The following is a 15,930-nucleotide window of genomic DNA, read 5'->3' as shown; positions in this document are numbered from 1 at the left end:
CTAGTTTGGGTCAGGTGTCCTGTCTCTGCTTCCTCCCAGCTTCCCCTCCTCCCTGGCAGAGCATGAGACTCAGAAAAGTCCTTGGTCTTGGTAAACATTACTGAGCAACAACTAAAAGCATTGGTGTTATCAGCATTGTTATCAGGCTGAAAGTCAAAACCACAGCACTGCACCAGCTACTAAGAAGGAGAAAAATGACTGCTACTGCTGAACCCAGGACCGGCCCACAGTGGGGACACTGATCCCTGCCTGAGCATCTTGTGATATGCAATGCCCCCAAGAGACAGCCACTGCTTTATGGTGAGTAAAACACATAAGAAGCCAACAGAGACCCATCCCCCTGGGCTGCATCTATTTTTTTTTATTATTTTTTTTTTCAAATCTTGACTCTTCTTTCCATTTTCTCTTTGCCTCGTTTCTCTGTTGCTTACTTTGATGTCCCGGATCACGTTAAATACCTCTCAACCTCCAGAGGACCCCATCCGTGCTCAGGGCGCGGCTTTCCACCCTTCTCAAGCCAGCCTGGGCCCAGTGTGCTCCCTCATGCCTACAGGTTTCTCTCCTTCGAAGGACAAGGCCACCTCTCCCCAGCTTTCCCTGACTGAGATTCCTAGTACCGGTGGCCCACCCTTGTCCCCCAGAGCAGGAGGCAGCCCTGCCGCCTCCCTGCAAGCAACAAAGGCTGTCCGTCCAAGGGCACCACGAAAGGGAAGCAGCAACCAAGGAAACCCATTTCGAGGAACCTGCCACCCAAGGCTGAGCCTTACCTCACCAAGCCTGGAGTGGAACAGCGCCTGCAGCCCAACATAACATAACATCTCATCTCCCTCTCCCCAAGCCCTAACCATGAGACAAAAGCATCGCATCCAGACCAAGTCTCAGTTTGCCCTGCAGCCTGAAATACTGATAACCACTCCACTTCTGGCTACACCATCCTCTGTTTTATAAGTTGGTTACCTGACCACGCCACTTGGAAGCGGTCACGTGGGTTGTGGATGCTGTCACTCCCGGCATACTCGGCACGGGACTACAGCTCCTAACATGCCATGCAGTAGGGCTATGGGGTGCGTGGAGTGCACATTGTGGCCGACACCAGCAAGTTCCTGAGCGCTAGCCCACTGCAGGTACTGGGGAGCACCTGAAGGGATTGAGGGAAACCAAGGATCTGGCCCATGCTGACGGTGCTGCCTGCAGGACATTGCCTAGAACTTGTACATCGTGACTGAGGTGCTGGCCAAGATCTGGGACCGGCTGACATGTCGTCACCTGGCCACACTGCACTACGAGCTGGGTCTCCGATGACCAGGGCTCGATCTCTTACTCCTCGGTAAGTACCGGGGTGGTACTGCGGAGCCCTGTAGCACGGCCCAGGCACTGTGATTCGGGGTGTTACCATAAAAGACGGTTGAAGAAACTCTCCAAGACTCAATTTGGAATTTTAGAAAGAAGCATTCTTTATTGCAGCACTGGGCGCACACGCAAATAGTTTTGCAAAGGTGAGTGCAACAGATGCTTGCCGACAGTAACTATATATTTAGCATACTCATGCATATTTATGTTTTCCCCCATGAACTAATTATAATATTTGCATTTTAATTACCCATGCACTTTCTTGCTGAGTGGGGGTCTTTGGTGGTCTCTGTCAGTCTTCCTCACTGTGTTTACTGAATGATCTCAGTGCTTGCGCATGCTCACAAGGTCTTAGTGCTGAGTTAGCAGTTGGTATGTCCTTGCTTCTGTTCTGATCCAGTCTCACTCCAGACTGGGTGCCACTCTGCTATCTTGAAGGCTGGCATCCTTGGTCTTACTTACTGTCTCCTTAGTTGTTATCAGTCCTGTGATGTTCCTTCCCATCAGCCAAACATTCTTTTCTCTCTATGTGTTAGCAAGTTAGAACAGTTTGGCCTATTCTACTATGTTAAAGGCACACACACTATTGTTAGTTTAAACCTATTATTTAAGCTTACAAAGGTAAATAATAATGAAATAAGGTTTCTAATGTGATTTTTAAGTTATTTTTGAATTGCAGAATCACCTTATTGTGAAGGTGCCACCATACCATGACCAGCAAATAACCTCAGCGGTTTCTGTGGGAATATATGTGGTAACCAATGCTGGAAGATCGCACAATGTGCAACCATTTGCGTACACTCCAGACACATGTATGTGAAATAGAAAACTGGAGGAAGGAAGGGGCAGTTTTACCTGCAAAGCATCTTGGTTTTGATTTTCAGCTGGACATTTCTTACTCCCTACATGTCAGCAAATTAGAACAACTTGCTTTATTACATTTTTATGTAATATAGTTACTTTACTACATTATGTAATATTACTAATTATGTAATAATTACTACATTAAACTCATACATATTATTGCATTTGATATGTTAGCCTGATGCAAAGGGTTAACCTATGTACAAGGGGGTTAGGGTTAAGCCGCTTGCTTAACAATGTTACTGCTCGTTCATGCTTATCGTACTTGCCTTGTATGCTAGAACAAGGTGTAAGGACATGGCTATTGTTAAGAGGTAGGGACTGTGACTTGGTTCCCGTCCTTTGGATGCCCAGGCTGGCTGAAATTGGCTCTGCGGTTTGGACAATGACCAAGCCTCCTTGGAGCATGCGTAACGACTGGGGTGAAAAGTTCAGGCTTGAGGAAGACTTGTTTACTTCATCTTGAGACCCTTGCTCACGACCATCAGGAGGCACTGTGCAAGTGCAAAGGACTTCTTCATTATAATATGAAGTGGGGATAGGACATGAATATGTATAGGCGTGTTGTGCAACCTCATGCATATGTATAACTTTAGAGAATAAATGTAGAGGGAAACAATGCTGAGGCGTGCATGCCTTTGGAGGAACAATCCCCTATGCGCCTCAGCTCGGAGTAATGCATACCTACTTTACAACTTTAACAAGTTGTGGAGTCTATCAGCGTATCAAGCCTAAACCTTCAACTTAAGCCTACAGGGAAGGGGGGGGGGTGGCGGCTCCCCACTACCCAGACGAACTGCTCCCTTTCCTTCTTTGACTTCCTCTCCCTTTTTTTTTTTTCCCCTTCCTTTCCAGTGACTGACTTCTCCAATAAGACTAGGGACTACCCCAGTCTCTCAGCCACCGACCTGCAGGTTCTTGCCCTCACCTGCCAGCTGCAGGCTGAGACCAGTGGCTCCGCCTGCCTCTGCTGAGACCCCCAGGAGAAGTTGGGTCTGTGTATCTTCCCCAGGGATGGGGCCCCATCCTCAGAGTCCTTCAGCATCCTGATCCCTCCCCAGGTGTGGCTTAGCTCTGCCCTGTGGCACCCCAAGACCCCCCCTACACCTCACTGGCTTCTACCTGCCCTCCAAGGTAAGGGACAGAGCTGCGGTGCTCCAAGGTAAGGCACTGGAGCTGGGGATGCAGCCCTGCAGAGTCCCTGGGCAGCAGTGGGCAAAGGGCCCCTGTCCTGTGTCCCCCCACACCACAAGCACCCAGGGAAGGGCCAGCATCAGCCCAGCCCCTGAGAGCTGGTGAGCCCCCCTCTCCAGCATTGAGGAGGAGCTGCAGGAGCTGATGATGAGACCCAGTGCCTCCTCTCCTTGCTGGCTGTGACACCCCTGGTCTGGCTGGCATTTCTGACCTCCACTGCATGTGCCATCACCGATTGTCTCCTCCACCCCAGAAAGCTCAAGCCACCTCTGTTAGCCCAGAGACTCCCTGAGGAGCACCAGAGCTCAGAGCATGAGGCCAGTGGTGATGAGAAGGACAAGGAGGAGAGTGATGATGAGGGTTGGATAACACTCAGCAACCTCAAGCAAGTCCATCAGGACATGAGACACTGTGATACTGATCCTGACAGCATCCAGGTCAGCTGCATCACCATGGACTTCGCCATGCAGATAGGTGCCAGTCACTGTCTTGCATGGGATGGCTCCAGCCTCAAACATGTGGAGGGCTGGTGGATTCTCAAAACTATTTGAGCCTCTGGGCTGGTTAAACCAGCACACAGAGACAGAGGAGTCCCCAGACAGGCTGAGCGCAGCTTTGCAACAGCCTCTTTTATCTTAAACCCAGCCCATTCTCTCTGTGGCAGAGGCTCCTTTACAAAGCCTGTTGGTGTAGCTCCTGTCAGCCTCTCTCCCAGGCAGACCCCGGTGAAATCTCCCGGCAGTCCCAGCTCACAGGATCCTGGTTTCTCCCTCCTTGTTGCAGAACATGCTGCTGCAACTGGGCCTCCATGTGCTGGTGGTCAATGGCATGCTGATCTGCCAGGCCAGGAGCTACATCCTGTGCTGCCACAGCTGCTTCAGGTGAGCATGAGTGCCCAGAGCCATGCTGCCCTCAGCACGGTGCTTGCCAGGGCTGGGTGGATGATCCCCTATTCCATGGCCTGGGGAGCACTAAATTTCCTCCCCCCCCCCCATCCCTGTCTTGCAGGACCACTTCAGATATGACAAAGGTTTTCTGTCCCCACTGTGTGGTAACAAGACCCTGAAGAAGGTTGCAGTGAGCGTCAGTGATGATGGGAGCCTCCACATGCACTTCTCCTGCAGTCCCAAGGTGCTGAACCCCTGATGGCTCAGGGTGAGTGTACATCATGTGCTGGGTGCTGCTGCTGGGACAAGAGCCTGGCCTGTGGCCAGAGAGGTTGGAGGGAGCCATCAGCTGGCAGGAGTCAAAGTGAAGACATGATCATCCTCCAGATGTTCCACCCAACCCCATGGCTTTTGGGCTTCATTTGCTCAGTTCTTCTCTAGAGGCCTGTAGTCACCTTTAAGTACCTGAAGGTGACAAGTTGCCCCTGAAGTGAGTTTAACGACTGCTTCTCTCTTGGCAGTATCTGCTGCCAGCCCCCCAAGGAAAGAAGCACACCAACAACCCTCACCTGGTGGAAGACCAGCCCTTCCCACAGCAGTGCCTGTCCTGCAGGGCCAGGCAGAAGGTCAATGTCTTTGACCCCGATTACATCACCAGGGTCTCACCCTTTGTGGAGAATGACATCTATAGCTGCACAGCCAACCTCCAGATGCAGGATGTGGCTCTGGGCGCAGACAAGAGGTGCCTGAACCCCAATGCTGTGACAAAGAAGTTTGTGAAGAGGAGGTGAAGGGCAGGAGGTGTCCTTGTAGTCACTGTTGCAAGGGAAGGACCATCTGTCTGGGTGTTGCATGTTGCTGCCGGATGGCTCCAGGAAGGGGCAGGGGTTGGGCCTTTCCTTCTGTGCTCCTCTGATACCCAAAAAGCAGCCATGACATGGGGATGATAGTTGTTAGGGAGGCTCCAACCCAGGATGGCCTGCCAGAAACCAGGCAAGGTAGTGGCTTCCTTGCTTGGCCCCCAGTATGCCCCAGGCCATGGCTGTGTTGCTAATAAACACCAAAATCCACAGCACTGTAGCTCAGTCTTGTGTCCGTGGCTGTCTGGGCTGGGCTCAGAGTCCAGTGTATGCCTTTCTCTGAGCCTTGAGAGGAAGACGAGGCTGGGGAGACAGGCAGGGTTTCTCAGGGTGTTTTCTTTCATCCTGGGGCACTAATGGGCAGTGGATAACAAGTGCCTGCAGCAGGGTCAACAGCTCCAGAAGGGCAGATGCTAGCAGCAGGGGGGAGTTGCATTTGCTCTGCTATGGCACAGTCATGTCTGACTCTGGCAGTAGGCACAGGGCTGAAAAGGGAGGCACTGGGGTAGTGGTATGGGCTAGGAAAAGCCTTTTGGATAAATCTGCTTAAATATTTGGCAGTGAGGTGTTCTGCCCAGCTCTGGGAGTAACTGTAGTTGTCACTTCTTTGAAATAACAGGTACTGGCTGCTGGCCCCCACGGTCCTGCTGGAGGTCACTGTCCCTGGGAGGGAGGGGGGGGGGCAGAAGGAAGGGGGACACCCACTGAGCCTCAGCAACCCCAGGGTGTTTTTAGCATATTAGCATAAATATACCAAAAGGTGCAGATAAAGGAAGACTGCAAGCAAGGCAGTAACTCCCATCACCTTGGCCTAGGATTTCCGGCATCACCTCCCTTGGTTGGAGGAGCCGGTCTGCATTGCCCCCAGGGCCCTCACAGATAGAATTCTGCTTTGGACAGACTGAAAGGAAGTCCCTAGAACATTGTCATTTGCAGGCTGGGGTTGAGGTGGTGCACCATGAAGGTTACTTTGGACTCTGAAGTCAAGAAGAAACACTGCAGTATTTTTTTACATGCACAGGTGTGACACGGTGCCTTTACTCACACAGCAGCTCCAATGGGACACTCAGCCAGCACGGGCTCCTGCCATTCCAGTTCTTCCTGACCCCAGCTCCGTATGGTTCCCAGGTGGGTCGATTCCATACTGAGGAACAGCATTTTCTCCCAGCAGAGAGGAGATGCCCTTGGAAAAAAAATACAACAAGACTTTACACTGCAAAATGAAAACTTTCATTGTTTTATTCTTGACTGCAGCTGTTTACAGAAATATAGTTGGGAGTATACAAATGACCCAATAGAAGCAAAATATTTTTGTTTTTTTTTAATATTCAACAGATTATCACAGGATAGCTAAAAACATAGATGCAAATAAAATATCCTCTTACAGAACAAACTGAAAACACCAGGTATCAGTGCTTGGAAAACCCCCAACTACAAAAGCCACATACACAGAAATGCACAAATATCTGATGCTACTTTCATATTGCAGGACAGTGGAAGAGGCAGCTCAGAAGTCAACCAGTGACCCAGGAACACATGGCAGAAAGGTGGGTAAGCCACTCAAAGATGCAGATAGTGACAGAGGTAAAAAGCTCTCCTCTCAGGGTTTGTTGGAACTTACTCCTTAATAATGAGCTCAAATGTAAGTATTTCAAATTGTGTCCAGAATAAAAAGGCTTCAATAATACTGTGGTCTGCTACACAGGATACTGGAATGTGTGCCCAGTTCCGCAACACCCCAAAGAGCCACTCCAAAAGGGAGCTTGCCCCAAGCACCATTATTCCAAACTTGGGGGGCAGCTGGGCTCTTGAACAAAGAACACCCAGGCCAGACCAACCCCAGCTCACAGAGTGGGGAGCTCTAGGGACCACAGAGAAGTGAAAGATATCTACGCAAAACCAACACAGGAGCCTTGGCTCATCTGAGTCCTGGAGCACACACACAACTGAACAGCGCGTGATCAGCATTGTGATTGGACTATTTACCTGAGAGATTTTTAAAGAAGCCACTGAGATTGAACGTGGCATGACAGTGCAGGCTGGGAAAGTACTGAACAAGGGGATAAAAGGGCTTGTTTGTGTCGCGGTTTAAGCCCAGCCAGCAACCCAGAACCACACAGCCGCTCACTCACTCCCCCCCCCCTTTTCCTTCCCCAGCTTCCAGAGGGATGCGGAAGAGAATCGAAAGAATGTAACTCCCACGGGTTGAGATAAGAACAGCCCAATAACTAAGGTATAACACAAATCACTACTGCTACCACCAATAATAATAATGAGAAGGGAAATAACAAGGGAAGAGAATACAGCTGCTCAACACCTGCCAACTGATACCCAGCCCGATCTGAGTAGTGATCTAGCCTTTCCAGGTAACTGCCCCCAGTTTATATGGTGGGCATGATGTGCTGTGGCATGAAATACCACTTTGGCTAGTTTGGGTCAGGTGTCCTGTCTCTGCTTCCTCCCAGCTTCCTCTCCTCCCTGGCAGAGCATGAGACTCAGAAAAGTTCTTGGTCTTGGTAAACATTACTGAGCAACAACTAAAAGCATTGGTGTTATCAGCATTGTTATCAGGCTGAAAGTCAAAACCACAGCACTGCACCAGCTACTAAGAAGTAGAAAAATGACTGTTACTGCTGAACCCAGGATAGTATCCACCCCTTATTCCATACCATTCATGTCATGCTCAGAAATGACATTTTTCATTTTACCATCAATCTTGTCTCATATATATATATATATACAAAAATACACACACACACAAAGAGAGAGAGAGAGAGATCATTCCTTAGTGCATGTACCAATCCCTATAAAGCTGCTGAGTTCATCTGGTCCATGATGTCAGGCTCCATCTCTTGTAACAGTCTTTCAGAGTAGAAGAGGCTGTGTGTATTTTTAGATTGTTGCCTACTGATGATACCACAGAACTCGTCTGGTTTCATCAAAGTTCATTCTTTGTTGGGATGATGGTTGGAGGGAAGTCGGGGCCAGTCGCTGGTGACCTGAAGACATCTAGTTGATGGGCTATAAAAGTGCTACATAGCAGGCAACAGCATGCAGTTGAGTTCATTTGCTGTTTTCCCCAAAATCAAATCCCCTAGAGGTACACATCAGACTTCCCCATCTTCCTACATTACCCACCAAGTATGTCCAGATCCCTAAGAAAAAGCAATCCCACAAGTCGGTTTGCCTTAACCTGAAGCAGGAATAACCCAGACTGTCTTCCCCAGCAAAATCTTTAGGTGCACCACAGGAACTTTATCCCCTTTTACAGTATGTAAAAGTTCTGACTGGGCTGGGCCGGCCCTGTTGGAAGATCCTCTGGTGTTGACCAACCAGGGGGCTTTTGGTAAATGTGTATCCCAATGTTTGAAAGTCCCACGACCCATTGCTCTCAGTGTAGTTTTTAACAGCCCATTGTACCATTTGATTTTCCCAGAGGCTGGTGCATGGTAGAGGATGTGATATACCCACTCAATGCTATGCTCTTTGGCCTAAGTGTCTATAAGGTTGTTCCAGAAATGGGTCGCATTGTTTGACTCAGTTCTCTCTGGGGTGCCATGTCACCACAAAATCTGTTTCTCAAGGCCCAGGATAGTGTTCCGGGCAGTGGCGTGGGGCACAGTGTGTGTTTCCAGCCATCTGGTGGTTGCTTCACCATGGTGAGCACATGGCGCTTGCCTTGGCAGGTTGGTGGGAGTGCAGTATAATCAGTCTGCGATGCCTCCCCATATTTGCACTTCAGCCATCATCCTCCATACCAAAGAGGCTTTAAAAGTTTAGCTTGCTTGCACATATTTCACATATGTGCTTGCAGCACATATTTCACACTCGTGAATAACCTGGGCAATAGTGTCCATTGTGAAAACCACCCCTCGATCACGAGCCCATCTGTATGTTGCATCTCTGCCCTGATGGCCTGAAGTGTCATAGGCCCACAGGGCCAAAAATAATTCACCCTTATGTTGCCAATCTAAATCCATCAGAGCCACTTCAATCAGCAGCTTTGCCAGGTGCTGTGCTTCCATTGTTGCAACCACCCCCACAGGGCATTTCCCACCATCCATGAGTCAGTATAAAGTACTGGCCACTTTTCTCGTTCAGCAATGTCCCAGCACAGCTGGAGGACTTTCACCTCTGCAAACAGACTCCATTCACCCTCTCCTTCATCAATTTCTGCAACTGTCATTGTGGACTCCATTCAGCTGCCTTCCATTTCCGATGCTCTCCCACAAAATGGCAGGACCCATCAGTAAAAAAGGCATGTTGCTTTAGACTTTCTGACAGAGGTGGGGCCTCTTCAGCACACATCACCTCCTCCTCTGGTGACATTCCAAAATCTTTGCCCTCTGGCCAGTCCACGATGACATCTGGAATTCCTGGACGTCTGGGATTTCCTATTCGAACTTGTGTAATTAGTGCAGCCCACTCACTCCATGTAGCATTGGTTGCATGATGTGTAGAGGAGACCCTGCCTTTGAACATCCAGCCCAGCACGGGCAACCGGGGTGACAGGAGGAGCTGTGCTTCAGTGCCAATCACTTCTGAAGTAACTCGAGCCCCTTTATAAGCTGCCAGTATCTCTTTTTCAGCTGGGGTATAGCTGGCCTCAGATCCTCTGTATCCCCGAATCCAAAAGCCAAGGGGTCGACCTTGAGTCACCCCTGCAGCTTTCTGCCAGAGGCTCCAGGTAGGACCATTCTCCCCAGCTGCGGTGCAGAGCACATTTTTTACATCTGGCCCAGTCTGGACTGGTCCAAGGGCTGCTGCATAAACTATATCTTGTTTAATTTGCTCAAAGGCTTGTTGTTGCTCAGGGCTCCATTTGAAATCATTCTTCTTCCATGTCACATGATAGAGAGGGCTTACAATCAAACTGTAATTTGGGATGTGCATTCTCCAGAAGACCACAACACCTAAGAAAGCATGTTTCTTTCTTATTAGTTGGTGGAGATATTGCTGTTATCTAGTTGATCAGATCTGTGGGGATATGGTGATGTCCATCTTGCCATTTTACTCCCAAAAATTGAATCTCCTGTGCAGGTACCTTGACCTTACTCCATTTTATGGCAAAACCGGCTTTCAGCAGGATTTGGATTATTTTCCTCCCTTTCTCAAAAACTCCTTCCACTTTATCTATCTCCCCACATGATAATGTCATCAATGTATTGCAGGTGTTCTAGAGCTTGCCCCTGTTCCAGTGCAGTCTGGATCAGTCCATGGCAGAAGGTAGGGCTGTGTTTCCACACCTAGGGCAGTCGGTTCCAGGTGTACTGAATGCCCCTCCAAGTAAAAGCAAAAAGTGGCCTGCACTCTGCTGCCAAAGGAACTGAGAACAATGCATTGGCAATCAGTTGTGGCATACTACTTGGCTGCCTTTGACTCCAGTTCATATTGAAGTCCTATCATGTCGGGTACTGCAGCACTCAATGGTGGTGTAACTTCATTCTCTGCTCCAGTTTCCATTAGACTTTCATGCTGGCCATATGGGGCTATTAAAGACTGAGTGGATTGGTCCTTTGGTTCAGCTGCAGTTCCTGCTACTGGGTTTGGAGTTGCTGCAGTGTCTGGTGTTGGAGTTGGAGTAGCTGTTGTGCTTGTTGATTTTGTTGCTTGGGATGGAGCAGCTGCATGTGAAGTTCTAGCATGTCCGGTATGGCATCATAGGATGGTGTGACTTCATTCAGGCCACAAAAGTTTACCATTAGTCACCACTCTCAGTTAAACTTTCGCACTGCCCTTATGGGGCTATATTAAGGGTGAGCGGGCCCAACTGATCACTCTCTGAATCTCCAGTCTACGGATCAGTTTACGGATGGGAATCAGGGAGTCTCAGTTGGTGTGATATTGCCACCGGTGCACTGTTGTGGTCGCAATTGGCACTTGTTCTTCAACCTTCAGCAACCTCACAACACAAGGATCCTCTGAGAGACCAGGCAAGGTGGACAGCTGCTCAGTTTCCTCTGTGTCCAAAGCAGGAATACCTAAAGCCCATTGGTAATCTTTTGGGTCCTTGAAGTACCCTCTCCTGAGGTAGTCTATGCCGAGGATGCATGGAGCCTCTGGACCAGTCACAATGGGGTGCTTTTGCCACTTCCTCCCAGTCAGGCTGATTTCAGCCTCCAGTACAGTCAACTCTTGGGATCCTCCTGACACTCCATAAATATAAATGGGTTCCACCCCTTGACAGCTTGATGGCATCAGGGTACACTGTGCACCGGAATCTACTAGAGCCTTAAACTTCTGCGGGACTGATGTGCCAGGCCATCTGAACCACACAGTCCTGTAAATCCGATTGTCCCCTACCTCCACCAGGCTGGAGGCAGTGATCACAACATTGGCCACTTACGTCTTCTTGACAGGGATTAGTCTTTATCACAGGAGCTGGAGTAAAATCAGCTCTTCCACTCCTTCTGGGAGCCTGCTCTCCAGAGACTGAAGCCGCAGCTTTCATGGGATGATCATCCTTGATCTTTTTCCCCTCTTCAATTCACGCACCCATTCCTCCAGAGGTGAGGTAGGTTTTCCATCCCACTTCCTCATGTCTTCTCCGTGATGTCACAGGTAAAACCATAGGGTGGCACGTGGTGTATACTTCCTGTATCTTCTCTCTTGAATAGTAGGACACCTTTCATTAATAGCTGAGACGTGGGTTGGTACACGTCGGGAGCTGGATAGATCAGATAGGTCATCTCTCAGTTGTTTGAACTCCTGAGACAGTTTTTCCACAGCCGAAATGATGGAAGGTGTGAGATTGTCTTTGAACTGTCAGAGCTGATGAATCATTTCATCCACTCTTGGTGGTACTATTTCATTCTAGGTTATGGCTGCCAATGAGTGGGCATATGATGACGGTGCGTTCCGTGTAAATTTCCTCCACATGAGTCGTGTACATTTGACTTCATCTGGATCTATGGGTGCATTCCTGGCATCCAGCCTGCGATAGATCATCTCTACAATGGTTGATACCCTCAGAGACTGGATGCCTTTCTCTAGAGTAGTCCACTTGGCCGAATGACTCATAACATCGCCCTTGGGTGGAAACCTTGCTTTCACAGCTGCCAAGAGCTGCTTCCGAAGGCTGAGGGACTTTTTCTCTTTTGTAATTGCTTTGTCAATTACCCTCTTTCCTAGCAAGTGATCCCAGCTGCTTAGCTTCCCTACCTTCTAGTTCGTGACCATCGGCCCCATTGTCCCAGCATCGGAGCAACCAGGTGATGATGTGCTCTCCTGGTTGACGGGTAAAATCTTTTTGCATATTCCGTAGCTCAGTTGAGGTCTGGGGACGAGAAGTCACCTCTTCTTCTTCTTCCTCTGATCCATGTAATAATAACTCCGGATCAGATGCTGTCCTGGGTAATAAGTGCATTGTTTCCTCATCTTTCTTCGTTATGTGGGTTGCTTTTTGTGCTTTTCTTTTGCTTTTGCGTACAGGGGCAACCAACATTGGCACAAATCTTTCCTCTGGTTTAGCTGCAGTGATTAGCACTGTGGTTGGAGCTCGCTCACTCCCCCCCTTTCCTCGCCCCACTTCCAGATGGATGGGGAGGAGAATCAAAAGAATGTAAGTCACACGGGTTGAGATAAGAACAGTCCAGTAACTAAGGTATAACACAAAGCTACTACTGCTACCACCAATAATAATAATGATAAGGGAAATAACAAGGGAAGAGGATACCACCACTCACCACCTGCTGACCGATACCCAGCCGGATCTGAGTAGTGATCTAGTCCTTCCGGGTAACTGCCCCCAGTTTATATACTGGGCATGATGTGCTCTTGTATGGAATACCCCTTTTGCTAGTTTGGGTCAGGTGTCCTGTCTCTGCTTCCTCCCGACTTCCCCTCCTCCCTGGCAGTGCACAAGACTCAGAAAGTCAGTGGTCAAACACCACTGAGCAACAACTAAAAATATCGGTGTTATCAACACTGTTCCCAGGCTGAAAGTCAAAAACACAGCAGTGTACCAGCCACTAAGAATGAGATAAATCACTGCTACTGCTGAACCCAGGACAGAGTGTAATAAAGTTTTGTCTCGGTATCCTCACTGACCTGAGTCCGTGTCTTGATACACCATGTGGGGCACGGAAGTGACTAGTCATTGATCCGGTGGCGTAGCTCATCTGAACTACAGGACTACATGCTGAAAGGAAGCGTACACGCTGAAAGGAATCGTATCCAGAGCACTCAATTGCCTTTCCCAGGACAAGGGTAAGCGGCTGAGAACTATGGGGACTGCTTTAATAAAAGAGCAAACAAATGTTTTACAAGTCTTTGCTGATATTCTTAAGAAGTATGGGGAAAAAAGTAGATGAGGAAGAATTGAAACGTATCCTTCTCCGGGCATCAAAAGTTGATCCATCTATTAATTCCACTCATATTTATACCCTGGAGGTTTGGGATAAAACTGGTGTTAATTCATGGGACTGTGCCACAAAAAAATGTTACATTTGCTGCCACTTTATTGAGCCATTAGCGAATTATTTTTGGAACTTTAAAAGTTCATGTTGGCTCACAAGCAAAGGAAGCAGAAGCAGCACTCTTGGCTCTCTTACCACCGCCCTTTTTGCCGGACTCTGCCGTGAGATCAAGAAAACAGTCTGCTGTTGCTGCTCCTGCGGTTCTGCAGCTTGATAATTCTGAGGATGACCTGGATCGTCCTTTTGACCCAGGGCCTATTGATCTGTAAAAGGGGCCTGATTTATATCCCCCAGATCCTCATGATTAATGGGCAGCTGTAAAGGGGGAAGTGAGACTAGCAGGGGATGCAGATGTATTGCATGCTTTCCCTGTGGTGTATGTGCCAGATCAAGACCTGCGGTGGGAAAGTCTCTTATGCTTTTATTGAAGATATCAGGCAAACAGTGACAGATCATGGACTTGGGGCCCCATATACAACCCATTTGATACAGTCTCTCTGTGATACTCATGTATTTACCCCAAATGATTTTAAAATGTTGTTTTGTTTGATAATGACAGACATGCAATACACTATGTGGGAGTCAAAAATGAGGCAGCTTGCAGGCACCCAGGCTACTGAAAACTTAGTGTTGGGGGCTCGTGACCCATTGCGAGTGGTCACTGCTGTACATTACTGGGGCAAGCTGATTTTGGCACCAAGGCTGCGCAAGCCAGGATTTGCCAGGTGGGCTTGCAGCAAGTTAAACAATTGGCACTTCATGCTTTGAAAGCTGTCCCTGAAGCCGGTAAACAGAGACAGCTTTTTGTCTGAATCAAACAAGAGGCAAACGAGCCATTTATGACATTTTTAGACTGACTTAATGGGTCTCTGGAAAAACAGATCAACAATGAGAAAGCATGCAAATATATTTTTAAGCAACTTGCTATTGAAAATGCTAACCCTGACTGTCAGAAAGTATTGCGACCTTTACGAAATCCTAGCATAGATGATATGTTAAATGCTTGTATGAATGTTGTGTCCAGACAACACGATCTGTCTCTGATTACGGAAGCATTTGCGGAAAAAGTTACAACAGCCATTGGAATGATAGCTATGGTCATCCAGAAAGGAAGAGAGCAGTTATTGACTTTAGATGGTGTTGAACCTAATTATATATCTGCCTCTTGATACAAAGAAACTGACCTTTTAAACTCACCAATCTTTTGGTTTTCAGTGTGCTCTAGCAGATTTTACAGGACAAATAAGTATTCACTTCCCAGGACATAAAATTATACAATCCCTACACTCTCTTCCCCTTTTACCTACTTCACAATTAGCTATTACACCAATAGCTGAAGGTCTCACAGTATTTACTGATGGGTCTGGCAAGACAGGGCCGAACAGTAATAGTTTGGAGAGACAGTGAAGGAAACTGGAAAAAGTGATATACATATTGTCACAGGATCACCTCAGGTAGTAGAACTCTCTGCTGTAGTCCATGTTTTCAAATTATTGACTACGCCTATAAATATTATCACAGATTCTGCCTATGTAGCAGGCCTTGTTTCTAGGCTAGAGCAAGCTTTTCTGAAGGAAGTTTCCAACGGAACATTATTTGCCCTTCTCTGGGAGCTCAAGTGGCTCCTGGATCAACGGCACACCCATACTTTATACAACATATATGCTCACATACAACCCTACCCAGACCCATAAGAAAGGAAATACACAGGCTGATAGGCTTGCAGGTATTACGGTCTTACCTGACCGTTTTGCACAAGCTTGTTTATCCCATGAATTTTATCATCAAAATGAAAAAGCTCTGCAACGTGCTTTTCAGCTGACTCAGGGCCAGGCGGGGCAAATCATACAATCGTGTCCTGATTGTCAACAAATTTTGCCCACACTGATGACTGGAACTAATCCTCATGGTCTTTTGTCACTTGAAATTTGGCAGACAGATGTTACTCATGTACCAGAATTTGGCAAATACAAGTATGTCCATGTTTCTATCAACACTTTTTCATCTTGTATTTATGCATCGGTACACTCAGGTGAAAAGGCCAAAGATGTTTGTCGACATTTTATTACAGCTTTTTATACCCTAGGAGTCACAAAACCCATAAAAACAGATAATGGCCCAGGCTATAGAGCACACAAAACACAAAAAATTTTTCAACAATAGGGAATTCAACATATCACAGGTATTCCACATTCTCCCACAGGCCAAGCCATTATTGAACGCACACATAGCACCCTTAAAACAATGTTGCAGAAACAAAAAAGGGGGAGTTCAGGGTTAATCCCACAAGAATGCATAGCGAAAGCCTGTTATGTTTTGAATTTTTTAAAACGCTGGATGGAGGACAGACCTCCTATA

The 15,930-nt window shown here is 47.8% G+C and overlaps 1 pseudogene; it reads left to right on the top strand.

Moving 5' to 3' along the window:
- Window positions 1-270: 270 nt before the first annotated feature.
- Window positions 271-7,094, top strand: LOC133283318 (RNA-binding protein NOB1-like; annotated as a pseudogene).
- The last annotated feature ends 8,836 nt before the right edge of the window (window positions 7,095-15,930 follow it).

Source organism: Pezoporus flaviventris, unplaced genomic scaffold, assembly GCF_033815535.1.
Source record: "Pezoporus flaviventris isolate CSIRO_AGI_PZ_B2104156 unplaced genomic scaffold, CSIRO_AGI_Pfla_v1 ptg000164l, whole genome shotgun sequence".
Classification (NCBI taxonomy): domain Eukaryota; kingdom Metazoa; phylum Chordata; class Aves; order Psittaciformes; family Psittacidae; genus Pezoporus; species Pezoporus flaviventris.
The sequence above is the reverse complement of the archived record's forward strand: the minus strand, read 5'-3'. Positions and strand labels throughout refer to the sequence as shown.